The sequence below is a fragment of the Eumetopias jubatus genome, unplaced genomic scaffold, assembly GCF_037043125.1.
Source record: "Eumetopias jubatus isolate StellerSeaLion01/CBP00866 unplaced genomic scaffold, mEumJub1_p1.0 scaffold_11, whole genome shotgun sequence".
In the NCBI taxonomy this organism is placed as follows: domain Eukaryota; kingdom Metazoa; phylum Chordata; class Mammalia; order Carnivora; family Otariidae; genus Eumetopias; species Eumetopias jubatus.
Window position 1 is genome coordinate 662,344 of NW_028274817.1, and position 27,532 is coordinate 689,875.

At 46.2% G+C, this 27,532-nt stretch overlaps 1 long non-coding RNA gene across 1 annotated transcript in view; it reads right to left on the bottom strand.

Moving 5' to 3' along the window:
• LOC114201613 (uncharacterized) overlaps positions 1 to 27,532 on the bottom strand; it is a 36,256-nt gene continuing 8,724 nt past the window's right edge. The window contains exon 5 of the long non-coding RNA XR_003607669.1: positions 1 to 67. This is a non-coding gene — a long non-coding RNA (uncharacterized LOC114201613). The remainder of the gene's footprint in view (positions 68 to 27,532) is intronic.

The following is a 27,532-nucleotide window of genomic DNA, read 5'->3' on the forward strand; positions in this document are numbered from 1 at the left end:
GGTCAACCTTCATACTGGAGAGGGATAACCATCGAAAAGCATCAAGCCAGTGGTCTAGGCCCAGACCCTGTGGGGGAAAAAAAAAATGCTTTATAACTGCCCAAACCTACTTGAAGAGAAGGAGGTAAGGACCTGGATTTCACTGCCAAGCCCTACCCCCTCCAAGCCTCCAGATATGTGTCCCTGACTTTCTGCTCCCAACTGTCTGGGACCAAAAGGTATCCCTTTAAACTAGGCTTGGGAGTTGGGCTTTTAGGGAGTCAGGAAGGGTGCAGAATTCTGACAACTGAAATCTGGCAGGGGGCCAAGGGGGAGCATGAATTCAGAATGAAAAGTAGAACCATAGTTGACAAAGGTGTTAGACTGACATTGGGATACCAACACTTACTGCTTTGGACATCAAGTAAAAGAGGAACTTAACTTACGTGTGTGATTCACAGAAGAATTTATTCAAAAGGTAATTTTCAAAAAATACATGTGGAATTTGAGTTCTATGTATTCAAATTGACAAGAATACATCTGGAACACAAGGGAAAGTTGCTACACCTATTCGGCTATGACGTAGATAAGGAACAACGACAAAGTGTATTATAATCCCCAATCTCTAATTTGTTACCCTCCTTTTGACTAGTTTGAAACCTTACCATGTACCAAGTTTCCATGTAATATCTATATAACTATATATCTCTATATCTCTATATCTCTATATAGATACAGATAGATAGATAGATATAAACAGTATGTAACTTCAAAACATGTGAAAAGCTATAGACTGGATGGCCCCAAATAACCTTCCAACTCCATGGCTTTCTCTCTCTCATTTCAGAGTTCTCATTGTTCTTTACCGAATTTTTCCATATTGCACAATTCTACGCACTGTTAATATCACTTCATCTGCACCAGCCTAGACATTCCGAAATGTCAAGTAGCAGTCACTGTGGGACTTTTATAGGGACCAAAAGTACACACACACGTAATATGTAAGACCATCATGCCCTGAAAAATCCTAACTGTATTTTATATATAGGTTCAAATAATACTTTTAATACTCAACATTTATGTTTAAATCCATCCTTAATTTCAAAGCCCCAACAAACGTTACTCCTCAATCCACTCTAATTTACAGGGCAGAGAGATATATTTGCAATGGTGCCTTATCCACACAGCATGCAACACAATCCTAGGCAAAGAGGAGGACCCCAACATTTCCTACAGTAAAATCTCAAGGTGGGAAGGGATGTTAAAAGTTAATCTGCAGTAATCCTCATATGCAATGGTCCCACTGAGCATCTCCATTCATTCATAGTTTCTGTCCCCAGTGTTAATCTTCTGGTGCTGAACATAGAGTCTCTAAGGGCAGAAATGAGAGCTGATCTGGCAGAACTTCAAAATGCTATCAGTGAGATCCAATCTAATCTAGATACTCTTAACAGCCAGGGTAAATGAGGCAGAAGAATGAATTAGTGATCTAGAAGACAAACTGATAGAACAGAAGGAACAGGAGGAGGCCTGGAGCAAACAGCTTAAAACCCATGAACACAGAATTAGAGAAATAAGTGATGCCGTGAAATGTTCCAATGTCAGAATTATTGGGATCCCTGAGGGGGTGGGGGGGGAGGGGGAGGGAGGGAGAGAGGGGGAGGGGGGAGAGAGGGGGAGGGGGGAGAGAGGGGGAGGGGGGGAGAGAGAGAGAGAGAGAGAGAGAGAGAGAGAGAGAGGGGACTAGAAGATATATTTGAGCAAATCATATCTGAGAACTTCCCTAATCTGGGGAATGAAACAAGCATTTGTGTCCTAGAGGCAGAGAGGACCCTTCCCAAAATCAAGAACGGACCAATGCCCCGGCATGTAAGAGTAAAACCCACAAATCTCAGAACCAAGGAAACCATCTTAAGGGCAGTTAGGGGGAAGAGATTCCTTACGTACAGAGGGAGGAACATCAGAATAACGTCAGACCTATCCACAGAGACCTGGCAAGCCAGAAAGGGCTGGCAAGACATATTCAGGGTACTAAATGAGAAGAACATGCAGCCAAGAATACTTTAGCTGGCAAGGCTGTCATTTAGCATGGATGGAGAGATGCAGCCAAGAATACTTTATCTGGCAAGGCTGTCATCTAGAATGGATGGAGAGATGCAGAGCTTCCAGGACCCGCAGAAACTGAAAGAACATGTGACCACTAAGCCGGCCCTGCAAGACATATTACGTGGGGTTCTTTAAAAGGAGAAAGACCCCAGCAGTGATATAGAACAGAAATTTACAGAGACAATCTATAGAAACAAGGACTTCACAGGCAACATGACGACAATAAAATCATATCTTTCAATAATCACTCTCAACACGAATGGCCTAAATGCTCCTATAAAACGGTACAGGGTTGCAGATTGGATAAAAAGACAGGACCCATCCATGTGCTGTCTACAAGAGACTCATTTGGAACCTAAAGATATATCCAGACTGAAAGTGAAGGGATGGAGAACCATCTTTCATGCCAACGGACCTCAAAAGAAAGCTGGGGTAGCAATTCTTACATCAAACAAGTTAGGTTTTAAGCTAAGGACTGTAGTTAGAGACACAGAAGGACACTGTATCATTCTTAAAGGATCTATCCAACAAGAAGAGATCTAACAATTGTAAATATCTATGCCCCCAGCATGGGAGCAGCCAACTACATAAACCAACTGTCAACCAAAATAAAGAGACACATTGATAATAATACGTTAATTGTAGGGGACCTCAACACTCCACTCTCAGCAACAGACAGATCATCTGAGCAGAAAACCAACAAAGAAACAAGAGCTTTGAATGACACACTGGACCAGATGGACCTCATAGATATATACAGAACATTCCACCCTAAAACAGCAGAATACTCATTCTGCTCGAACACGCATGGAATTTTCTCCAGAACAGACCGCATACTGGGTCACAAATCAGGTCTCAACCGATACCAAAAGACTGAGATTATTCCCTGCATATTCTCAGACCATAATGCTTTAAAACTGGAACTCCATCGCAAGAACAAATTTGGAAGCAATTCAAACACCTGGAAGCTAAAGACCACTCTGCTCAAGAATGTTTGGGTCAACCAGGAAATCAAAAAAGAACTTAAACAATTCATGGAAACCAAGGAGAACGAAGACACATCGGTCCAAAACCTATGGGATACTGCAAAGACAGCCCTAAGGGGGAAATACATAGCCATCCAAGCCTCGCTCAAAAAAGTAGAAAAAATCCTGAATTCACCAACTAACTTTATACCTTAAAGAACTAGAGAAAAGACAACAAATGGTGTCTAAGCCACGCATTAGAAGAGAAATAATTAAGATTGGAGCAGAGATCAATGAATTAGAAGCCAGAAACACAGTAGATCAGATCAACAAAACTAGAAGCTGGTTCTTTGAAAGAATTAATAAGATCAGTAAACCACTGGCCAGACTTATCCAAAAGAAGAGAAAGGACCCAAATTAATAAAATCGTGCATGAAAGGGGAGAGATCATGACTACCACCAAGGAGACAGAAAAAAAAAATTATTAGAAATTATTATCAACAACTATATGCCAATGAATTAAGCAACCTGGAAGAAATGGATGTCTTCTGGAAACCTATGAACTCCCAAGACTGAAACAGGAAGAAATTGACCACCGGGATAGGCCAATAACCGGTAGCGAGACTGAAGCAGTGATCAAAAACCTCCCCCCAAAAACAAGAGTCCAGGGCCTGCTGGATTCCCCGGGCAATTCTACCAAATATTCAAAGAAGAAATAATACCTACTCTCCTGAAACTGTTTCAAAAAATAGAAACAGAAGGAAAGCTTCCGGACTCACTCTATGAGGCCAGCACTACCTTGATCTCCCAACCAGGCAAAGACCCCATCGAAAAAGAGAATTTCAGACCAATAGCCCTGATGAATATGGATGCCAAAATTCTCAGCAAAATCATAGCCAATATGATCCAACAGTACATTCAAAGGATCATCCACCATGACCAAGAGGGATGTACCCCCGGGATGCAAGTGTGGTCCAACATTCGCTAATCAATCAGTGTGATAGAACGCATTAATAAGAGGAGAGAGAAGAACCACACAGTCCTCTCAATTGATGCAGAAAAAACATTTGACAAAATACAGCATCCTTTCCTGATTAAAACTCTTCAGAGTATAGGGATAGAGGGAACATTCCTCAGGTTCATAAAATCCACCTATGAAAGACCCACAGCGAATATCATCCTCAATGGGGAAAAGCTGAGAGCCTTTCCCTTAAGATCAGGAACACGTCAAGGATGCCCACTCTCGCCACTCTTGTTCAACATAGTACTAGAAGTCCTAGCAACGGCAATCAGACAACAACAAGAAATAAAAGGTATTCAAATTGGCAAAGAAGAAGTCAAACTCTCTCTCTTCGCAGATGACATGACACTTTACGTGGAAAACCCAAAAGACTCCACCCCCGATTTACTAGAGCTCATACGGCAATTCAGTTTGGTAACGTGGCGGGGTACAAAAAATCAATGCGCAGAAATCAGTTGCTTTCTTATACACTTACAACGTAACTGTAGAAATAAATTAGAGAGTCGGTTCCATTGACAATAGCACCAAAAACCATAAGATACCTCGGAATAGACCTAACCGAGGAGGTAAAGGATCTATACTCTAGGAACTGTGGAACACTCATGAAAGAAACCGAAGAAGACACAAAAAGATGGAAAAACATTCCATGCTCATGGATGGGAAGAATAAACACTGTTGAAATGTCTATGCTGCCCAGAGCAATCTATAGTTTCAACGTCATCCCGATCAAAATACCAATGGCATTTTTCAAAGTGCGGGTACACGCAACCCTAAAATTTGTATGGAATCAGAAAAGACCCTGAATCACCAAGGAGATGCTGCAAAGGGAAAACAAAGCTGGGGGCATCACGTTGCCCGATTTCAAGCTATATGACAAAGCTGTGATCACCAAGACCGCATGGGACTGGCACAAAAACAGACACATAGATCAGTGGCACAGAAGAGAGAGCCCAGACACGGACCCTCCACTCTACGGTCAAATAATCTTCAATATGAAGCAGGAAAAAACAGGCAACGGAGAAAAGACAGTCTCTTCAATAAACGGTGCTAGGAGAATTGGGCAGCCACAGGCAGAAGAATGAAAGTCGACCATTCTCTTACACCATACACAAATGATAAACTCAAAATGGGTGAAAGACCTCAACGTGAGACAGGAATCCGTCAAAATCCTAGAAGAGAACACATAGGCAGTAACCTCTTCGACATCGGCCACAGCAACTTCTTTGAAGACGTGTCTCCAAAGGCAAGGGAAACAAAAGCAAAAATGAACTCTGGGGACTTCATGAAGATAAAAATCTTCTGCACAGCAAAGGAAACAGTCAACAAAACAAAGAGGCAACCCACGGAATGGGAGACGATATTTGCAAAGGACACTACAGACAGGGCGCCGATTTCCAAGATCTATAAAGAACTTCTCAAACTCAACACCCAAAAAACAAATAACCAAGTCAAAAAGCGGGCAGAAGATATGAAAAGACACTTCTCCAAAGAAGACACGCAAATAGCTAACAGACACGTGAGAAAATGTTCATCGTCATTAGCCATCAGGGAAACTCAAATCAAAAACAAAACAAAACAACAACAACAAAAAAACCCACATTGAGATACCACCTTACACCCGTTAGAATGGCAAAAATTGACAAGGCAAGAAACAACAAATGTTGGAGAGGTTGTGGAGAAAGGGAAACCCTCTTACACTGGTGGTGGGAATGCAAGTTGGTACAGCCACGTTGGAAAACAGCGTGGAGGTGCCTCAAAAAATTAAAAATAGAGCAACTCTGTGACCCAGCAACTGCACTCCTGGGTGTTTACCCCAAAGACACAGATGTAACGAAAAGAAGGGCCACACGCGCCCCAACGTTCATAGCAGCGCTGTCCGCAGTAGCCGAACTGTGGAAAGAGCCGAGATGCCCCTCAGCAGATGAGTGGGTCAAGAAGATGCGGTCCATACCTACAAATGGACTATGACTCAGCCCTCAGAAAGGATGAACACCCGACTCTTACAACCACGTGGATGGGACTGGAGGAGAGGACGCTCAGTGAGACAAGTCAAGCAGAGAAAGACAATGATCATATGGTTTTCACTTATTTGTGGAACATCAGGAATAGCAGGGACGACATCGGGAGAAGGAAGGGGAAAATGAAGGGGGTGGGAATCGGACGGGGAGACGAACCAGGAGAGACTGTGGACTCTGAGAAACAAACTGAGGGCTTTAGAGAAGAGGGGGTGGGGGTGGGGGGAGGGGTTAGCCCGGTGATGGGCATTAAGGAGGGCACGTATTGCATGGAGCGCTGCGGGTTATACACAAACAAGGCATCGTGGAACGCTACATCAAAAACTAATGATGTACTGCATGGTGACTAACATAACATAATAAAATACTCTGGTGCTGAAAAAAAAAAAAGGCCGAGGATTCAGTAAAGGAATTATAGTTTTCATAGGGCTTTCTGGTATTATGAACTTTCTGATGAGGCATAAGGGAGGCACTCTGGCTGAATGCTTTTTCACATGCCTTACATCTATAGGGTTTCTCTCCGGTGTGCGTTCTCAGATGTTTTATGAGGTGTGAGCTCTGGCTGAAGGCTTTCTCACATTGTTTACATGTGTGGGGTTTCTCTCCAGTGTGAATTCCCTGGTGTTCCGTAAGGTGTTTACTTCTACTAAAGGCTTTTCTACATTTTGTGCATTTATAGGGCTTCTCTCCTGTGTGTGTTCTTTGATGCTGAAGAAGCCCTGGGGGGGGGGGGCACTAACGGCTTTTCCACATTCATCGCATCTATAGGGCTTCTCTCCAGTGTGAACAAAGAGGTGTCTAGAAAAGGATGAGGTATCAGCAAAGGCCTTTCCACATTCATTGCATTTTTAGGGTCTCTCTCCAGTATGTATCCTGTGGTGCTGGGTCAGGTGTGTGCTGCAGCTGAAGGCCTGTCCACACTCATTGCACTTGTAGGGCTTCTCCTCAGTGTGAACGCATGTGTGCTGGGTCAGCAGCATGCTCTTGTTGAAGGCCTTCCCACGCTCACTGTACTCGTATGGCTTTTCGCCAGTGTGAGTCCTCAGGTGCTGGTCGAGAGATAAGCTCTTGCTGAAGGTCTTCTCACATTCAAGACGACAGCCATAGGGCTTCTCTCCAGTGAGTATCTACTGGTGGTCAGTGAGCGATGAGCTTGGGGGAAACGCTTGCCCACATTCATGACACTCATACGGCTTTTCTGCGGTGTGAATTCAAAGGTGTTCGGTCAAGCGTATGCCCTGGCTGCAGGCTTTTCCACATTCATTTCCTCAGAAAGGTTTCTCTCCAATATGAGCCGCCTGATGGTGAATAAGAGATGAGTTCTTGCTGAAGGTTTTCTCACACTCGCTGCCCTTAAAAGGGATTTTCTCCTGTATGAAATCTCAGGGGCTGTATTAGGGATGAGCTCCGGCTGAAGGTTTTCTCACGCTCGTGCCACGAACGACGTTTGTCTCCAGTGTGAATTCTCTTGTGCCGAACGAGTCCTGAAAGGCCACTGAAAAGTTTTCCGGCAGTCAAGACGCTCAAACGGTTTCTCTCCTGTATGAATCAGTATGTGATGAGTGAGGGGGGAGGCATCTTTTAAAGGTCTTCCCACACTCATGGCACTCACAGGGCTTCTCCCCGCTGTGGATGTGTGTGCGGTGAGTCAGGTGTGGGCTCTTGTTGAAAGCCTTCCCACATTCGCTGCACTGACAGAGCTTCTCTCCTGTGTGGATTCTCTGGTGGTCAATGATGGGCCCTTGGCTGAAAGCTTTCTCTCATTCACTACATGTAAAGGGTTTTGTCTCCTCTTATCAGATCTTTGATGCTTTGTGAGAAGTGATCTCTGGATGAAGACTTTCCCATATTCCTTACATATAGAGGGTTTTTCTCCAGTGTGAATGTCCTGAGGCCCAATTAAGGTGGAAGAGTCACAGAAGGACTTCCCACATTCACTACCCTGCCGCGGTTTCTTTTCCACCCAGAAGCCCTGCTGAATAACCAGGTTTGAATTTGATGTCAGACTTCCTACATGTGGATCACATGTAAGGAGATTTTTCTCCTGTAGGAATTCCCTACTGTGAAACCAGAATTGGCTGCAGTCTGAAGCATCCCTTGAAAGCACTGCCTTTATAGGTAGTGACCTCCCTGAGGCTGCTCTTGTTCAATATGACTCCTTGTCCTGAATGTCTCTCTAAGTGGTCCTCACGTTCCCCAAGTCTCGTGTAACACAGAGTTCCAGGGACCATTCCCCGTTAGTCTTTCTATCGTTGCTCCCTGGGATAAATCTTCTTCAAAAACGTCCTGCTGGGAAGTTGGTATCTTAGTCTCAGGTCTGGTTTCCCAATCTGAGAGCAGTACAAAAGTGGCATTTGGGCCAGGCACATGCGATGAAAGACAGCACCTCTAAGGCATACATGCTGTCAACAATTCTCGGAGTCACCTCTGGAGTTTCAAAAGGGAATCAGAATTATCGTTATGGTTTCACTCATATGTGGAATATAAGAAATGGTGCAGAGGATCATACGGGAAGGGAGGGAAAACTAAACGGGCGGAAATCAGAGAGGGAGACAAACCATGGGAGACTCTTGACTCCAGGAAACACACTGAGGGTCGTAGGAAGGGAGGTGGGTGGGGGGATGGGGTAACCGGGTGATGGGCCTTAAGGAGGGCACATGATGTGATGAGCACTGGGTGTTATACGCGACTAATGAACCACTGAACGCTACACCAAAAGCTAATGCTGTACTACTATATATTGGCTAACTGAATTGATATAAAAAGTTTTTTTAAAAAGGGGGATTAGGATAGAGAGGTGGACAAGCAGGAAGGTGAACAGGTAACACAAGTGGTACATGAGGAATGAATGCCAAGGAGAATGCTACGACCTGAATGTTTGAGTCCCCGCAAAACTCGTATGTTGAAACCTAATCCCCAGAGTGATGGTACTAGGAAGTGGGGCTTTTGGGAAAGAATTAGGTCATGATGGCGGAGCCCTCGGGAGTGGGATTAGCGGCCTTAGAAAAGAGATCCGGAGAGCTCTCCCAGCCCGTCTGCTTCGCGAGGGCGTGGTGAGAAGACAGCTGTCTATGAACCAGAAAGAGGGCTTCTCGCCAGAACTCGAATCTGCTGGTGCCTTGATCTTGGGCCTCCAGCCTCTGGAACTGTGGGACATAAATGTCTGTAGGCTATAAATTGCCAGGTCTGCGGTATTTTGTTGTAGCGGCTCAAACCGACTGAAACGGAGAGCTTCACTAGGCCATAGGATAGCCGGGAAGGAGAGTCATGGGAAAGGCCACAGAGAAGCACTGGAGATAATGGGTAACAGCAGAAGACGATCCCAGGACTCAGCCTGGGAGGACTGGGAGATATGTGCAGGGCCGAGCCTCTTTCTGCATTCTTAACTATTTTCCTGGATCATCTATCTAATGGCCTCTTAGGTGGTTTCCTTTTCTCTATTCTCTCCTGATTTATCACAGTCAGTCTTGGATATTGTCAGGCAGGAAACTAAAAACTCAGGGATGCAGGTAGTGTTTTCCTCTCTTATTCCAGTGGATGGTTACTTTTGTCTGAAAAGGGAGCGTACAGGAAACAGAAAGGTGCTGTGAATTTGCTAATTAAAGTTTTGGAACATGCTTTACAATACAACGACAGACATCTCTTGGCAAAGGACAAAGAGCTTATCTGCAAATGACTTTTACAGTGTGTTAATTTATAGGAGGTTCATCAAACTGATAAAAGAATTCTAAATACAGAGAGCAAATTGATGGCTGACAGAGGGAAGGGGGGGCGGGTGAGGAGTTGGGCCAAATGGATGAAAGGGAGTGTAAGATACAGACTTCCAATTATGGAAGGAGTAAGTCACAAGAATAAAAGACACAGCATAAGGAATATAACCGATGATATTGTAAAAGCGATGTATGAAAACAGATGGTAGCGATGCACATGGTGAGCACCGCATAATGTATAGACTTGTGGGATCACTATGTTGTACACCTGAAACTAATGTAACATTGTGTGTGAAATATCCTCAAATAAGGAAACTGAGTTCTGAAAGGATTCAAGAAGGAAAAAAAAAAAAAAAAAAAAAAAACCTGGTCAAACCAAACACTATAGTAGACAAGATATGTGACCTGGAGAAATAATGTTGTTTCCAAGTGACAAGATAGGAGTAGCAGTGCAAGACCCATCTTGAGTCTTCAGGTGTCTCTATATAATACACAAAATAGAGGGGACGAAGATAATTAAACTGAAATTTTTCATGTGAACAGGGTTTAACATCAACTGAGATTTACTCATGAATAGATAGCGCAACAGAAGTGAGACTGGAGGAATACGAAAGTGATGAAAATATCAGAAGAAAGTAGCCAACTTAACTTTGAATTAGTAACAGTGAGAAAAGAGAACAAAGTTTGTGACTTTTTAAAAAAAAAAGATATTATTTATTTACTTGACAGAGAGAGAGAGAGAGCGAGAGAGGGAACACAAGCAGGGGTGGGTGGGAGAGGGAGAAGCAGGCTTGCCGCCGAGCCGGGAGCCTGACGTGGGGCGCGATCCCAGGACCCTGGGATCAGGACCTGAGCCGAAGGCAGACGCTTCACCGACTGAGCCACCCAGGCGCCCCAGTTTGTGACTTTATATAGTCAAACCATCCTACCTCCCTCTGCCCCATTCATCAGCTCCATAAACCTTCCCTGATCCTACTATTCTACTCCTTCCAATTGAAAGTGATCTTTGCCTCTTTTTTTTGGGGGGGGAGGGTGTTAGATATATTTTTAAATTTCTATTTTCATTCCAGTATAGTTAACACAGAGTGTAATATTAGTTTCAGGTGTACAATATAGCGATCCAGCACTTCCATACAACACCTGCAACACTGTGCTTATCACCACAAGTGCCCTCCTTCATCCCCGCCCCCTAGTTCACCCATCCCCCTCCACCGCCCCCCTGGTACCCATCAGGGTCTTCTCCATAGTTAAGAGTCTGTTTCTTGGTTTGCTTCTCTGTTTCTTCTTTTTCCCATTTGCTCACTTGTTTTCTTTCTTAAATTCCACATATGACTGAAAGCCTAAGGTATTTGTCTTTCTCTGACTTATTTCGCTTAGCATAATACTCTCTAGTTCCATCCGTGTCATTACAAATGGTAAAATTTAATTCTTTCTGATGGCTAAGTAGTAGTCCATATATATATATACACACACATAGATATATATATGAATATATATACATACATACATACATATACATATATACACACACACACACACACCCCATCTTCTTTATCCATTCATCAGTCAGTGGCTGTTTCCGTAATCTGGCTATCGTAGATAATGCTCTTATAAACGTGGGAGTGCACGTATCCCTTTGAATTAGTATTTTTTTGTATTCTTTGGGTAAATACATAGTAGCGCAATTGCTGGATTGTAGGGTAGTTCTACTTATGAATTCTCAAATCCCTTTGTAAAAACTCTTAAACTCTCAAATCCCCAAACCTGCACTTCCCACGTCATCCCCATCTGAGTTATGTCAACTCCGTACTTCTAGTCGCTCATGCCAAAAGCCTTAAAGTCGTCCTTGACTATTTATCTCGCACCCTATCTGACTTACCAGCAAATCTTGTCAGCTCTATCTTCAGAGTATCTCTGGAATCTGGCCACCTCTCACCCCCTCCTTTGCCACCCCCCCCGCCCCCGCCCCGGTCCAAGTCACCATCACCTCTCTTTTAGATTATTGTAAGGGCATCCAAGCTGGTCACTCTGCTTCTGTTTTACTCCCCAGTACAGCCTCCTCACAAGAGCCCAAGAGATTTTCCTTAAAATGTTATGGCAGATCATGTCACTTGTCTGCTCAAAACACTCCAGCAGCTTCCCCTCCGGCTCTGGGTCCAAGCGGAGGCCTCTACAATGCCGTACTACATCACGGCCCCTGGGAGGCTCTTGAACTTACCCCCTCCCCCTCTCACCTGCACTCCCTCTTCTTCAGTCCCCCTAGCCTCATTGCTTTTGCTATAACATGTCAGATGCCCTCTTTCTGCGGGGCCTTTGTCTGGAACCTTATGTAATAAGAGTTGTGTTTCTTTTTCCCCAAAATGATCTCTTGACCCTGTTTTGAGGCCCTGGTTACAGGCCAGTCAGTTCCCTTTCTTGAGCAGCTGATTAAGTCTGTACTCCAACTACTTGGCAATATCATGCTCTCCCACTCCAGGCCACCTGCCCTAATCATCAAGGATAGATAGCCCTTACGCCCTGGAGCCCAGGAAATTACGTACACTAGCGAATCTACAAAGATCCCACAAAATTAGCTAACTTATCCTGATTGCCATATATAACCGCCCCCTAAAGCTCCAGCTTGCTGTCACCCTGTCTCTGACTAGCGCCTTCCCCCCGCCCCACCCTGTGTGGTCCTGCCTGGCAGTGTCCTCCTGTTTGGAGCTCTTAAGTAACATTGCTGTCTTTCACCTATCTGAGTGTCCCACCATCAAAAGAATCTTTAATTCTTATAAAACACTCCCTTCTCTGGGAAAAGTTCACGGCTTGCTCTCTTAAACCCTTCAGGTCATCGTTGACCAACACTTTTCATGCTGAGGCTTTCCCTGACTGCCTATGAAAAACTGCAGCTCCCAGGCCTGGCACTCCATCTCTTCTCCCTGCTTTATTTTTCTTCACCAGTTGCCAGGCATTGCATACTTAACTGTGTCAATTTCTGCTCCCATTCAAACAGCACCTCTATGAGGGCAGAAGTTTTTGCTCCATAGCAGGTGTTCAGTAAAGAGTCGTTGAATAAATGAACGAGCGAATGCATAAGTAAACAAAATGCCAAGAGTAAACTAGAGAAATAGCAGAGATACTTGAGTCTTAAACGAGCTATGGCTGCAAACACACACACACACACGCACGCACGCACACACGCACGCACGCACGCACACAGCCATAAAATTTCCCAAAAATCAAGCTCCGAAGAACTTTTTAAGCAACGTGTGAAACAAGTCGTCCAAAGCACCTCTAGGAAAAGGTCTCTGTCGTTCACACAGTACTGCTCACCAGATATCCTATTTGCTCCTTTAAATTTCCCAGTCCCTCTCTCTCCCACCTGACCCCATGCAATTAGGAACAGCCATGTGATCAGCGCTGGCCTGTGGACCGCAAGTGGGTGATGGGTGCTTTGTTCTTTGAGTATGAGGAGGTCATGAGTTCCAGGGGATGAAGCTATAAAGTAGGTGGGGAGCCTCTCCATTTGTCAGGGCCTCTGCTGACCTGTGATGAACACGAAGCACGGGTTTTATTTTGTTTTAAGATTTTATTCATTTGGGGCGCCTGGGTGGCTCAGCCGCTAAGTGTCTGCCTTCGGCTCAGGTCATGATCCCGGGGTCCTGGGATCGAGCCCCACGTGGGGCTCCTTGCTCGGCGGGAAGCGTGCTTCTCCCTCTCCCACTCCGCCTGTTGTGTTCCCTCTCTCGCTGTCTCTCTCTCTCTCTCTCTGTCAAATAAATAAATAAAATCTTTTTTCAAAGAGGAGGAGTGGGAGAGGGAGAAGCAGGCTCCCCACGGAGCAGGGAGCCCAATGCGGGACGCGATCCCAGGACCCCGAGATCCTGACCTGAGCCGAAGGCCGACGCCTCACCGACTGAGCCACCCAGGTGCCCCTGAAGCACAGGCTTTAAAAAAGTGACGTTTGGGGATGATAAGCCACCGGGACTGGAGGCTGTCAGTTTTGTAGCATAAACTGTCCTACCTTGAACAATCCCTGTAGTCTGTTGTTGGGCGTCTGGTTTAATAGGGCTACGGATTTTATGGACGTTACAGGAATATCTGTGGATGACATTATCCGTATGGTTAACAGACAATGGAAGTTAGGCTTTAATTCAAGATGGCTTCTTGTTTTTCCTCTTGGGAGGCAATAGGCATGGTGGCTGAGCGTCTAGAGTCTCTGGCACCAGACTGCCTTGGGCTTCTGTCCTAGCTTTTTCCATTTACAGTTTTTACTCTCTGGCCTCCTTACTTTACCCGAATAATGGGAATGAAATCTAGGTTCATAAGGATTAAGAGTTAAAACACGTACCTTATACACTTGGACAAGAATGTGAGGCAAATCTCCTCCCGGACCTGATACCCACTGTCACCTGCAGATCATTCTCCTCCCCTCTTCCCTAAAAACACCAAACTTTGACCATCCTGTCATCAGATTCTGGTAGCTTCTACCCTTCCCTGCTGCAGTCACTGACTCACTCCAGCTCAGTTACCTCTCCTTGCAGACTATAGCTCCTGGGTGAATGTTTGTTCTCTTCAAGCCACGAAGGGGGATGGCTCTTCTTCCTTCTCTCTATCTGCTGTTTATCTTTCCTTTTCCTTTCCTGGCTGGAGTGTTACAGTTCCCAGGTTTCCCTTCTCTTCCCTGTGTTCACTTCACACTACACTCTCCCTGAATAATCTCATCCTGGCTTCAACTATGACCTTTAACAATGTCTTCCAAATCTCTACCTCTAGCTTCTACCTCTCTCCCAAGCTTTAGAGACAAATTTCTAAGACTACCGAAAATTCCATGAGCATCTTATTTTTAGTGTGTCCAAAATCAAACATCAAACATTATTTCCCTTACTATTCTTGAAATCCTCTCTAAAAAAGGAAACTCCTCAACTCCATCTCTTCTCTGCATGCTTTGCATACTGTGCATCTTCATTTCTGGGATTGCTTTAATTTAAATTTCATCCAACAAATATGCAGCAAGCATCCACTATGGTGTCACACTCTATCCAATTCAGTTCCAAACCTGTACAGGCTGCCTCTTGTATACCTGGTCCAGGAGAACAAACATGAGAAATACATAGCCCTGCTCCATCTAGTGTGTGTGTGTGTGTGTGTGTGTGTGTGTGTGTGTGTGTGTGTGTGGTGTGTGCGTGGTGTGTGGTGTGGGTGTGGTGTGTGTGTGTGTGTGTGTGTGTGTGTGTGTGTGTGTGTTGGGGAGTTGGGCAGGGCAGAAGAGGAATTTCAAACAGACAGGAGCCTGAATGAGAACAGAGCCAGAAATAGAGGGGAATTACTAATGGTCATCTTTGATTCTTTCTTCTCTTTACTTGGCATCACCAACATAGCAGCAGTCTCACCTCAGGCCTCTCCTCTACAGTCTCACTGCCACAGGTCAGGCCCTGCCCATTTTTCACTACTAGAAAATGGCCTAGTCAACTGGTTTCTGTGATTCTACTCTCTCCTCTAGACATCGAGTTACTAAGGTTTTTGATTCCCAATCTCTGGGGAACTTTTTCTAAAAGACAGTAAAGGTGTTACAGCATGTCAGATTGCTATAAAAGTTTCTAAATTCTTACTCTTCCGTTTCTGTATTCATCTCACCATGGACTGGTACCAAAGAGCACATGGCCTGATACCAGTCCGTGGAACTCTCTTTGAGTAGGGCTCTTCTAGACAATGGGGCAGAACTTAGCAAAGCCTGGTTGTTCTGAGGTATAATAAAGAAGAAAAGTAAAAGAGACTAGGTAACTAGCAAAGTAGCATGACTATTGCAGACATTGTCCGCAATAGCCAAACTATGGAAGGAGCCGAGATGCCCTTCAACAGATGAATGGATCAAGAAGAGGTGGTCCACATACACAACGGAATATGACTCAGCCCTCAGAAAGGATGAACACCCAACTTTTACATCCACATGGATGGGCCTGGAGGAGAGGATGCTCAGTGAGATAAGTCAAGCAGAGAGAGTTCATTGTCACATGGTTTCACTTACTTGTGGAACATGAGGAAGAGCAGGGAGGACATCGGGAGAAGGAAGGGAAAAATGGCGGGGGGGCGGGCATCGGAGGGGGAGACGATCCAGGAGAGACTGTGGACTCTGAGAAACAGACTGAGGGTTCTAGAGGGGAGGGGGGGTGGGGGGATGGGTTAGCCCGGCGATGGGTTATTAAGGAGGGCACGTACTGCACGGGGCACTGGGTGTTACACGAAAACAATGAATCGTCGATCACGACATCAAAAACTAATGATGTACTCTATGGTGACTAGCCTAACATAATAAAATAAAATTAAAAAAAAAAAAGTAGTATGAGTATCGTATTTAGCCAGGAAAGTAGCATGAGTATAGCACTTTGACCGCTTACCAGCCAACATGGAATGGAGGGTGTCAAACCAGTAGAAAGGACAGAACAAACTGGAACGTATGGATATTTGGTGATGTAGTGTATTGTTTTTGTTTTGAAGATTTGTCTGTCTGTTGTTCTGCTGAGAATTGTATTATTTATTTAAACTTAAAAATGAACAAGTTTAAGGGAAGCTATTGAAGAGTGAAAATATATATATATATATATATATATATGAACCAGCAATTGCACTACTAGGTATTTACCCCAAAGATACAAATGTAGTGATGTGAAGGGACACCTACACCCCAATGTTTATAGCAGCAATGTCCACAATAGCCAAACTGTGGAAAGAGCCAAGATGTCCGTCGACAGATGAATGGATAAGGAAGAGGTGGTGCGTATATATACATATATATATATACATACATACATACATATATATATATACATATACATACACACACACACACACACACACACACACACACACAATGGAATACTACTCAGCCATCAGAAAAATGAAATCTTGCCATTTGCAACGATGTGGATGGAACTAGAGGGTGTTATGCTAAACAAAATAAGTCAATCAGAGAAAGACAATTATCATATGATCTCGTTCATATGTGGGATTTAAGAAACAACACAGAGGATCGATCGTAGGGGAAGGGAGGGAGAAATAAAACAAGACGAAACCAGAGGGAGACAAACGATAAGAGACTCTTAACTCTAGGGAACAAACTGAGGGTTGCTGGAAGGGAGGTGGGTGGGGGGATGGGGTAACCGAGCAATGGACATTAAGGAGGGCACGTGATGTGATGTGAGCACTGGGTGTTATAAGCCACTGATGGATTACTGAACTCCACATCTGAAACTAATGATGTACTATATGCTGGCTAATTGAATTTAAATAAAAAAAATTTTTTTTTAAAAAAAGAATATATTGGAACTCTGTACTGTCCTTGCCGTACAGGGTACTGTGAATCTAAAAATTATTTTATTTTTTATCCCACAGAGCATCACTTTATTTTTATTTTTTTGAGTGCCTTGTCTACATTGATTTTTCTTATGTTCAGTTAGCCAGCGTAGAGTACGTCATCAGGTCTTTTTATCCTTAGTTTTTGATGTAGTGTTGAATGATTCAGTAGTTGCGTGGAACACCCGGTGCTCATCAACAACACGTGCCCTCCTTGATACCCATCACCCAGTTGCCCCATCCCGCCACCCACCTCCCCTCTGTAACCCTGTTTGTTTCCTGTGATTAAGAGTCTCTCACGGTTCATCTCTCCCTCCGATTTCTCCCCCTTCGTTCTTCCCTTCCTTCTCCGAATGTCCTCCATGCCATTCCTTATGTTCCACAAATAGGTGAAACCATATGATAACTGTCCTTCTCTGTTTGACTTATTTCATTTGGCATCCTCTCCTCCAGGCCCATCCAGGTGGATGTGAAAGTTGGACATTCATCCTTTCTGGTGGCTGAGTCATATTCCGTTGCATATGTGAACCACATCTCCTTTTATCCATTCATCTGTTGAAGGGCATCTTGGCCCCTTCCACAGTTTGGCTACTGGCTTACTTTGGGTTATTTTGTCCTGAGGGACTTCACTATGTCCCAGCAAGACTCTTCAGTTGAGAAATGACCCTTTCTCCAGGCCCTGTGGTCTCAACAGCTCTCTCCCTCTCCCTCTCCCTCTCCCTTCCCTTCCCCTCTCTGTTCCTAAATGATAACCACATCCCCGTGGCAGTCCAAGCTAGGCGCCTGGGACTCATTTCTCATATCTCCTCCTCTCCTTTATTCACCCACACTGACTCTGTCCCCCAGTTCTGTCCACTCATCTTCCAGCAGTCTTCCCAATCTACCAAATTTTATCTCCATGGGAGCTACATCCTAAGTCCAAGATGCCACTCTCTTTAGCCAAACACTTGGCAGCATTCCCCTCCTCTTTGGTCCTCCTATGCCCTCTGCTTCCCCCTCCATCTCTCCTTCCCAAGATAGCTGGAGAGATCCTTTAAGAAGTAAGTCCAAACCCGTCACATCCCTCTCTGAAAAGATGCCAGGCGGGGACTTCCTATCACCCTTGGAAATAAGTCTTGACTTCTTCCCATGGCCGTCTGCCTCACCGCCCCAAGTGCCCACCTGAGCTCACCTCATGCTGATCTCCCTACTCACTCTGCTCCCACCACTCAGATTCCCCAGCTCTCATATGTGTGCTAGTCCTTCTTTTGCGAGTGTTCTTCTTCAGACGCCCGACACCTCCTTACCCCTCTGTTCTCCATCCAATACCACTGTTTCGACAGATGTGGTAGGAAGATGTATTTGATCACAAGTCTCCCTTCCCTCCCTGTCTTTGTCACGGTTCACTGGAGACAGAATATACTTCCATGCCCCATTGCCTTTGGGCTTTGATCCGTGACTTACATTGGCCAACAAAATGTGAATGGACATGAGGTACACCGTGCCCAGCCAGGGGCCTTAATGTGATTGAATGGTTTGGCTTGCGCTCTCCCACTCCTGCCCTGGACCATGGGGAGACCCTGCCTTACTCAGGTGGCCACGGCTCTTTCCATCTGGATCCCAGAATGAGAAGACACATGGAGCACACCGGAAGCCATGTTCACAAATTGATGCATACCACAACTGAACCAAAGGCCTGTGCATGAGAAATCCATGTTGTAGACCACTGAGGTCTGGGGACTGAAGTATTCCGGCAAATACTGACGAGTGCCTTGGGGCAGAAGCACTTACCCAAAACTAGAGCACGAAGTGAAAGTCTAGGTAGATGAACAGTGAGACACCCAGCTCCATTTCCCACCCAGTTCCCAGACCCCTGGCAATAAGGTGAGTTATCTCCCAGGCAGAAGATGAAAAGGGATCTCTCCATCGAGAAAAAAAAGGAGGCGGGGGGGGGGGGGAACTAGGTCGAGAGAAAAGACCCGCAGACCCTAGCCACGAGAAAAATCCACCATAAGAAAGCCAGTGAGTAGGGCTCCCTGACCCCCGTACACACAGAACTTCCCATCAGTTCCAATCCATTTTTAAGGGCCTCACTCTCTTCCTTTAACAACAACAACAACAACAACAACAACAACAACAACAACAAAAATGTACCAAATGTTCATTCTGAAGTGGGGAAGACGTGACTATTCATCAAAAGGGGCTCTTCTGCCTTTGCGAAAGAGGGCTATAGCGTGCAGCTTGGGGCCTAACCGGTCGTGCCTCCGTGGGGTGCTTCTGCATTGCTCCATGGCCACTGCCATATGCGCCCTGGACGACTCACTATGCTCCCAGCCATCTCTCTTTGTCTGGGTTTCTTCTGCACTCATTTTCCAAAAAACTGTTGAGGGGGTCATTCCAAAATACCCATCTGATCATGTCACTGTTTGGCTCAGTGGTTGTGCCAAGTGGCTCTCCAGCGGCCACCAGACCCCTGTCCATGGCCAGTGAAGCCCTTGCCCAGTCCTCCCGGTGCGGTTCCCACTCATCTCCCTTTCGCTGGTTCTGCTCCGGGCAAGGGGCGTAGGCCATTTTACATCATGGAGAACACCTGTCCCAGAGATTGCACCCTTGTCGTTCTCTTGCTTGCCTAGGCTTTTCCCCAGACCTCCTAAAATCGGAGCTCCTTTTCGTTCTTCTCTCATCTTCTTAAAGGGGCTTTTTAAGCCACCCTGTCCATAGTAATTCTTCCTCAGTGCTTAATTTTCATCTCTTGGTCTTCACCTTGACATGATTTGCAATCATATAATTTCTTTTCCCCCTTTAGTTATTGTCTGTTCCCCTCATTAACTGTTAAGGACCACTGGAGCAAGCGTCACTATGACACTTACTGTGGAATCCCCAGCACCTGGTGCAAGGCTTGGCCCAGAGAAGGCCTTCCCAGAAATGGCTCTGAGCGAAAGGGGAAGGTGGCATCGGTGTTAGGGTACCAAGTGCTTGATGTAAGTACTTGATGTCTCTATGTGTGTGGCTGGGGGTGGAAGGGGTGGGCTTATGGGCAAATGAAATCTGAGTGTTTCTCTGCCCCACTGTAAACTCTTCGGCCTTCCCTCTGCAGCATTTCTCTCCCCTGGCCACACCCCTGGGTCCCTGGGCTGAGGACTGCCAGCAAAGGCAGAGAGACTGGAGAAAAGGGAGGAGGGGACTGGGCCCTGGGTGAACCTGCAAGGTTCTTGGAGAAAGTGGGAGCCCAAAGGGGCTGGAGAGAAAGAAGTGAAGGAGGAGAAAACTAGGTCCACATGGGAAAGGAGAAGGGACCGTTCCCACTCAAGCGGCAGGGGCTACCTGGAGGAGGGCCCTAGGCCCAGCTGGCTTCTCCCCACCCCCACTGCCCAGTGGCCACAGCACCCCTGAGCCCCCACACCAGAAGAGGGACCACTCGGGCCCTCTTCCGGGCTGGCGGCAACATGAAAGGGGAACCGTGGCTCCGGTCAAGGTTGGATTGGACGGGCTCGGTGGGACAGTACCCTCTGACCTAGGGTGCTGTGAATGCCACTCCCACCCCTCCGTCCTTGAAAGGCAGAGAAAAGGAGGACCCCCTTCCCCGCACACGTACGTCCGCAGCTGGTGCGCACCAAGCCGGGCCCCGAGACAACCACTGAGAGCCCAAGGTCCCTCGGGAAATCCTGGAGAGACAGAGACGAGGCCTGAGGCAACAGGCCCCAGCTCAGAGCGGCACAGCTAGAGCCCCAGGAGAGGGAGGAGTCGTCCCAGATCCACCAGGGATGTGGGTGAGGGGGCAGTGTGTGTCGGGGGGGGGGGGCGGGGGGGGAAGGGGAGGGGACGGGGGCAGTGTGTGTGGCGGGGAGGGGGGGGCGGGGCGCGGGTCGTCCCGAGGGCTGTGCCCGACAAGGTGGAGGGCCTCCAACAACAGGCGATGTGCTTGGCTCCGGGTCAAAGAAGCCCAGCCCCCGGGAACACCAAGTGCGATCTAGGGGGCAGCAGCTCCCTGTTTCACACTGCGTGGTTGCCGCAGGCTGAGCGGGGAGGTGAGAGGCCTGGCAAGGGACGCAGGGTCCACGGCGCGTATGTGGGCCGTGGGCTGGTCCTGCTCACCCCAAGGCCCCGTGGCCTGCCTGGGGCCTTCCTCAGGCCTCGCCCAGGGTCCAGTTTCTGCCCCAGGAAGGACCCCAAAGGCTCTGGGACAAGGTGGGCAAAGGTGTCCCTTCAGCCAAGCTCAAACCTACCGGCTCCCCGGGAGGCTCCCCATCTCCCCGCGCAGCCCCATCTGGCCCCCTGCCCGCGGGTGTCCACGTCCCCTCCAGACCATAAGGCTGTGCCAAGCCCCTTCAGTCCGGCTCCTTGGTCTCTACCAGGGAGTCGGACGCCCAGGATGGGGTGGGAGTGCGCGTGGGGGGCGTGGGTCTTGCCTGACATGCACCTCCTTCCTGAACCACCGATCTGGCTTCCTTCTGGATGTCCCATCTTGCCCTGGGGCTGGCCCCCACATCTCGTGGTCTACGGGCAGCCCCAGGACAAGACAGAGGGCCTGGGAAGGACCCGGGCTTAGAGCCCACGTCCGCAGGCCCCGTGTCTGGCGCTGGGTGTGCTTTCTGGAATAGGGACTTAGTAAGGGTGAGCTGAAAGGCCTGTACCAGTTCGGCCTTTAGCCCCTCTATTGCTCTCTTCCTTTCCATTTTCAGCAGGACCCGGCCACCCTTGCTCGTCATTATGCTTGGACCTGGGTGCCACGTGTGCAACAAGTTTGACCCGGCTGAGAGTGAGCAGGTGGTGTGCACAGAGAAATGGCGTGCAAGGAGGTACCCAGCAGGGCCCTGGGGACAGGGAAGCGGTGACAGCCCAAAAGATGCCAGAAAGACACCCCAATACCTGCCGCAGCAGAAGGCTGCCAACAGGGCCATGCCTAGGTGCATGTGGGAGCTGAATATCAGGGCCCAACCCGCTGGGGCTCCTGTGCCCCCGTGTCTGGGAGTGTGCACTTGGCTGGAGAACAGGAACTGAGAACTCGCTGCCATTGTGTCTTGCGCACAGGCAGTTGCCATGAAAGTGTGGCACATGTACATCCAGTCTTTTTCTCTGAGGCTTTAAAAAAAAAAAAAAAAAAGACATCAGTGTTCTTGAGTTTTTGTCCTGATGGCAGAAGCAACACATGTTCGCTACCCAGGGAGCATCCATCACTGCTACCCACATATGGTTAGGTCCTTACTCAGGTATTTCCCGGGGCTGTCACCATTACCAGTACGCTGTATGGCCCTCAGCTCTGCTTCCAGGACTGTCACTGCTGCTCACATGCCTTGAGGATCTTTCTGCCATTTGCAGGGCCTGGGCTGTACAGTTTGCCAGCCTGGCTTAGAGTCCCAGCACATCCACTGAGGAGCTGTGGGACTCTGAGCAAGTCTCTGAATCTTTCTGCCCGCCCCCCCTCCCCCCACTCCCCGGGGTTCTCATCTGGAGAAAACGGGGTCATAACAGTGCCCACTCCCCGCCCGCCCCAGGACTCCTCTGAGGACTCCTGGAGCGAGCACAGGCCCAGATGCTCAGCCCAGCGCCTGGCATGTAATATGAATTCATGTTACTTTTAGCTGTTTTTTCATAGTTAAGGTTATGCTATCTACGTACGCAATTCCACGTTTTGGTTTTTTTCTTTAGCAAAACATTAACCGTGTACCCCTGTTCTTTATTTTTGCATGATTGATTGGTATATTCTATCATATGCTATCATACCCTACACAATTTAATGCGTTTGTAATGTTTCAATTAAGCATCTTGTTACACGACTATTTATTTGCATTTCAGGTGATCTCTTAGAAATACCACTGGAGGGTCAAAGCATAAAAACACCTCTCAGACTGTTGATACAGCTTCTCTAGCAGGCCTTTTGGCAAGAAAATAGCGATTTGCTTTCTTAATGCCAGCCAATGAAAGTGCCCGTTTGTTTTCCCGCAAATTATCATTTTTTAATTGTTTTTCGATTTCTTGAAAAACAATTTTTTGGGTTTTTCAGTCACAAATGGCAAAAGTTATCCTTTCTTGATCTGCCTTTCTTTGATGAGTAATTATAGTAGGATTTAATACCTAGTGGCTACCTGCATTTCTTCCTTGGTAAGCTGCCTGTACCTATCAATTACCCACTTAGCTGCTAGAGACTTAGTGTTTTTATTTTCCAACATTAAGACCGATTCACATATTAACGTTTTGTCCATTATATTTGTTGCAGCTATCTTGTTCCACCTTTCACTTACAGTTTAGTTGTGCCTATGATGCTTGATGTGAAGGCTTTTTAAAATCTTTTATTTTGTTGAATTTATTAAGATCTTACTTCTGTAATTCCTTTCGTTGTTTTCAAGCTCAGAATATTCTTTCCTATCCAGAGAGGATGTAAGTATTCACTGGTATTTTACTCTAATATTTTTCTTTACACTTAGCCTTCAATCCTTTTGATGCATATTTTAGAGTATGGCATGCATTAAGGCTCTGCACTGACTTTTCCTCCAAAGAGCTGAATGTTCTGGTATCGTCTCTTGATCATCCTTCCCTAGTGATGATTGCTGTCTCCTTTGTGTATATTGTACCTACAGGTGCACGTGCATCCCACAAGTAGTCTCTTTTCTGATCCATTTATTGATTTTGATGCCACCGTGACTTGGCTACTCTATAATCTAGAGTTCCGTCTTGTAGCAGTAGTAGGACTGTGAAATTATGACATCAAGTGAACCATAGGCAAAATTATATGAAAGACAATTTGTAAATATCAAGTTTGTTGTGAAGATAACCTGAGTCGGCACTGTGTTAGTACCCAAGTTTCAATTTGTTTTGATGAACAGAGTCGTACCTGGGCTACAGTTTTTGTACCACATTTTGGCAAGAAAACTCAACCTCAGCAAGAAGGCAGGAACTCCCTCCTCCCAACGTACAACACTGAGGGCCACTACTCTCAGAACTCACTGTCTGAGTTGCCCCCGCCCCCCATTGGTGACAACATTCGATAATTACAAGGCAATCCCTAAAAGGTCTATGTGTTTTCTAAAGTAAACCGAGCGAGTAGCAGCTACGTGAAAGACACAGTTGGTGAAGGGAAAGGAACCAAGGAGCATTTGGAAGAGGTCCAGTAGTAGGCAAAGCTATCAAGAGCGTAGCACATGGTGACAAAGCAAATGTTTTTAAGAAAATCTGCACTGGCGGCGCCTGGCTGGCTCAGTTGTTAAGCATCTGCCTTCGGCTCAGGTCATGATCCCGGGGTCCTGGGATCAAGCCCCACAGGGAGCTCCCTGCTCGGCGGGAAACCTGCTCCTCCCTCTCCCACTCCCCCTGCTTGTGTTCCCTCTCTCGCTGTCTCTCTCTCTCTCTCTCTCTCTCTGTCAAATAAATAAATAAATAAAATCTTGAAAGAGAGAAAGAAAGAAAGAAAGAAAGAAAGAAAGAAAGAAAGAAAGAAAGAAAGAAAGAAAGAAAGAAAAAAGAAGAAAGAAAATCTGCACTGTCCAAATTGGCAGAGAGCCGTACGAGAACAACAGTGAGATCCCCCAGCCAATGGGGATCTCCCTAAGGGGCAGGGGTCACATGCTGAGTTCGCACTAGAGGAATTTCACAAAATCAGGAGACACGCTTCATATTAGAAAAGGTAATAGGAGTGAGCACGAGGTTCTGATTCTGATGGAAGGCAGAGCAGGCATGGCTTCAAGAGGAAAGTATGAAGTTACTGAAGAGAGAGAAGATGTAATAATTACGGGGGCAAGAGTAGGAGGAGGAATTAGGATGGGCTCCAGAGTGCCGGCAGAAGGGCACGCTTCAGGGAGGTAACTAGAAGGAGTAAGACAGTCTAGACGTTCAGGTTAAGGGTCTGTTGTTCCCCAGATCCCGTCATCGAGAGGGGAACCTGGAGGAACAGGGGTATAAGATGTGCTCAATAAACACTTGAAAAAAGTTCAAAATGAAAACGGTTTTGCCCTTTTCAAATTGGCAGGGATTTTTAAAAACTACAGTACATGCTGGCAGGGTGCGGTGACATACACATTCTCATATACCGCTGCAAGAATGTAAACTGGAAAGCCTTTTGATAAGTAATTCATAACACAAACCAAGTACCTTGAAAATTCATGTTCTACTTATTCTAGAAGGGGCGGGGGGGGGGAGACACAGCTGTGGAGAAACATTTAGATGCAAGGATGCTCACAACAGTGTGAGTAATCACTATAAAAAGGGAAAAATTTAAATTTCCCACAACAGAGAAATGATTAAATTATGTATCTAGATGATGAGATGCTCAGTCATCGAAGATCATGATTTTGAAGAATTTTTAATGATTTGTAAAAATGGTTATGAAATAAAACTAAACAAAAATCAGTATACTAGGGGTGCCTGGGTGGCTCAGTCAATTCAATGTCTGCCTTCGGCTCAGGTCATGATGATCCCAGGGTCCTGGGATCGAGTCCCGCATCAGGCTCCCTGCTCAGCGGGGAATGTGCTTCTCCCTCTCCCTCTCCCTCTGCCCTTCCCCGGCCCCCGCTTGTGTTCTCTCTCTCAAACAAACAAATAAGTAAAATCTTTTAAAAAATCAGTATAGGGGCACCTGGGTGGCTCAGTTGGTTAAGCGACTGCCTTCGGCTCACGTCATGATCCTGGAGTCCCGGGATCGAGTCCCGCATCGGGCTCCCTGCTCGGCAGGGAGTCTGCTTCTCCCTGTGACCCTCCCCCCCTCATGCTCGCTCTCGCGCGCTCTCTCTCTCTCTCTCTCTCTCTCATTCTCTCTCTCAAATAAATAAATAAAATCTTCAGAAAAAATTAAAAAATCAGTATACAAGTACATGACCATAATCTGTTTGTAGTTAATGTACAACTCTAAGCACGTATATACTTACACGCGTGCTTAAAAAATGGAAGTAAATACACTAAAACATGAATAGCGCTTTTCTCTAACAAGTGATTTTATTTGCTCCTTTACACTTTTCTGCCTGTTAAATCTTTTTCTGCAACCAACACACCATACTTGTATGATTAAAAGGAACTCTGCCAACAAGAGACATTATTTACAAGCCAGCAGGGAAGAACTCCCAGTTTCCTCCAGCCCTGGAGTTTAGAACTGCACGAAAGAATTGAGCTCCTATGCAAAACTGCCCGCTGCCTTGAATAGGGGACCAGAAGGGACTTTTGTTCTGGAGTGAGTGGGGTTGAACTCGGCTTTTTGAACAGCAGGGAGGGGAAAGAGATGTAGAAAGCAGGATCGCGCGTATCAGCCCTGGAGGGTTCATTCACAAACAAGAAGAGGCGTGTGTCCTACCGAGTGAACACAGGTAACCGCCACATCTTAATTCAACTGAGATGGAGGGCGAGGAGGGGATACCACTGGCGGCTCGCAGGAGCTGGCTAGCTAGAGCACGGAGCACCTGTGCCCACCACCTCTGTGAACTGGTAAGGGAAGGCGCACTGCCTTAGATGCACCTGTAAGCCTCTGGAGCCAACTGCACGGGTCTTACTCCTGGCTCAACCACAGAGTTGCTGGGTGGATTTGGACAGATCACTTCGTCTTTTGGGGCCTCCATTTCTTCATCGGTGAAATGAAGATGATGGCAACTGCGACCTAAGGCTTTCTGTCCGATGAACTAAGCTGTAGAAGAGTACATATAACCGCATGCCTGGCACCCTGTAAAATGCTCTACAAGTGTTTGCTCTTGTTATCATCTGTTGCCATTACCTGCATACGGATTTGAGACGTCCTGAAATACAAATAGCGAATACTAAGGAGCTCGGCTCTAAAATGGAGAAAGTCATCAACCTGTCAGGGAGGCCCAGGATAATTAAAAACAAGAAGCTGGAGACTTGAGTGAAAATGAGGCACCTAAAGGGAACCCCCACATCCCAGCGCCATCAGTCTTCCTCACAGACCTGGGAGAACTATTTAGAAAATGTTATTTAAGACCCAATCAGCTGTATCTTGCATTTGGCTAAAAATGTTCCAGGACCGTTGTAGGTTTAGAGGAGATAACGTGTTTTAGTTTTTTATTTGTTTTTTATTGGTTGGGTCATTATTTAACTTCAATAGAAAATTGTTTTAAAAACTCATAAAATGATAACATAATAAACGGAAATATAACAAAGAAGCAATTAGCTTCTTAATTTGAGTTACTGTCTTTAAACTGTAACAGATAATTTGTTTTTTTTTTTTTTTTTTTTTTTTTTTTTTAAAGATTTTATTTATTTATTTGAGAGAGAGAGAGTGAGAGATAGCATGAGAGGGAAGAGGGTCAGCGGGAGAAGCAGACTCCCTGCTGAGCAGGGAGCCCGATGCGGGACTCGATCCCGGGACTCCAGGATCATGACCTGAGCCGAAGGCAGTCGCTTAACCAACTGAGCCACCCAGGCGCCCTGTAACAGATAATTTGAAGTGCATTAAAATCTAACTGTTCCCTTGATTTGAACTGACATTTT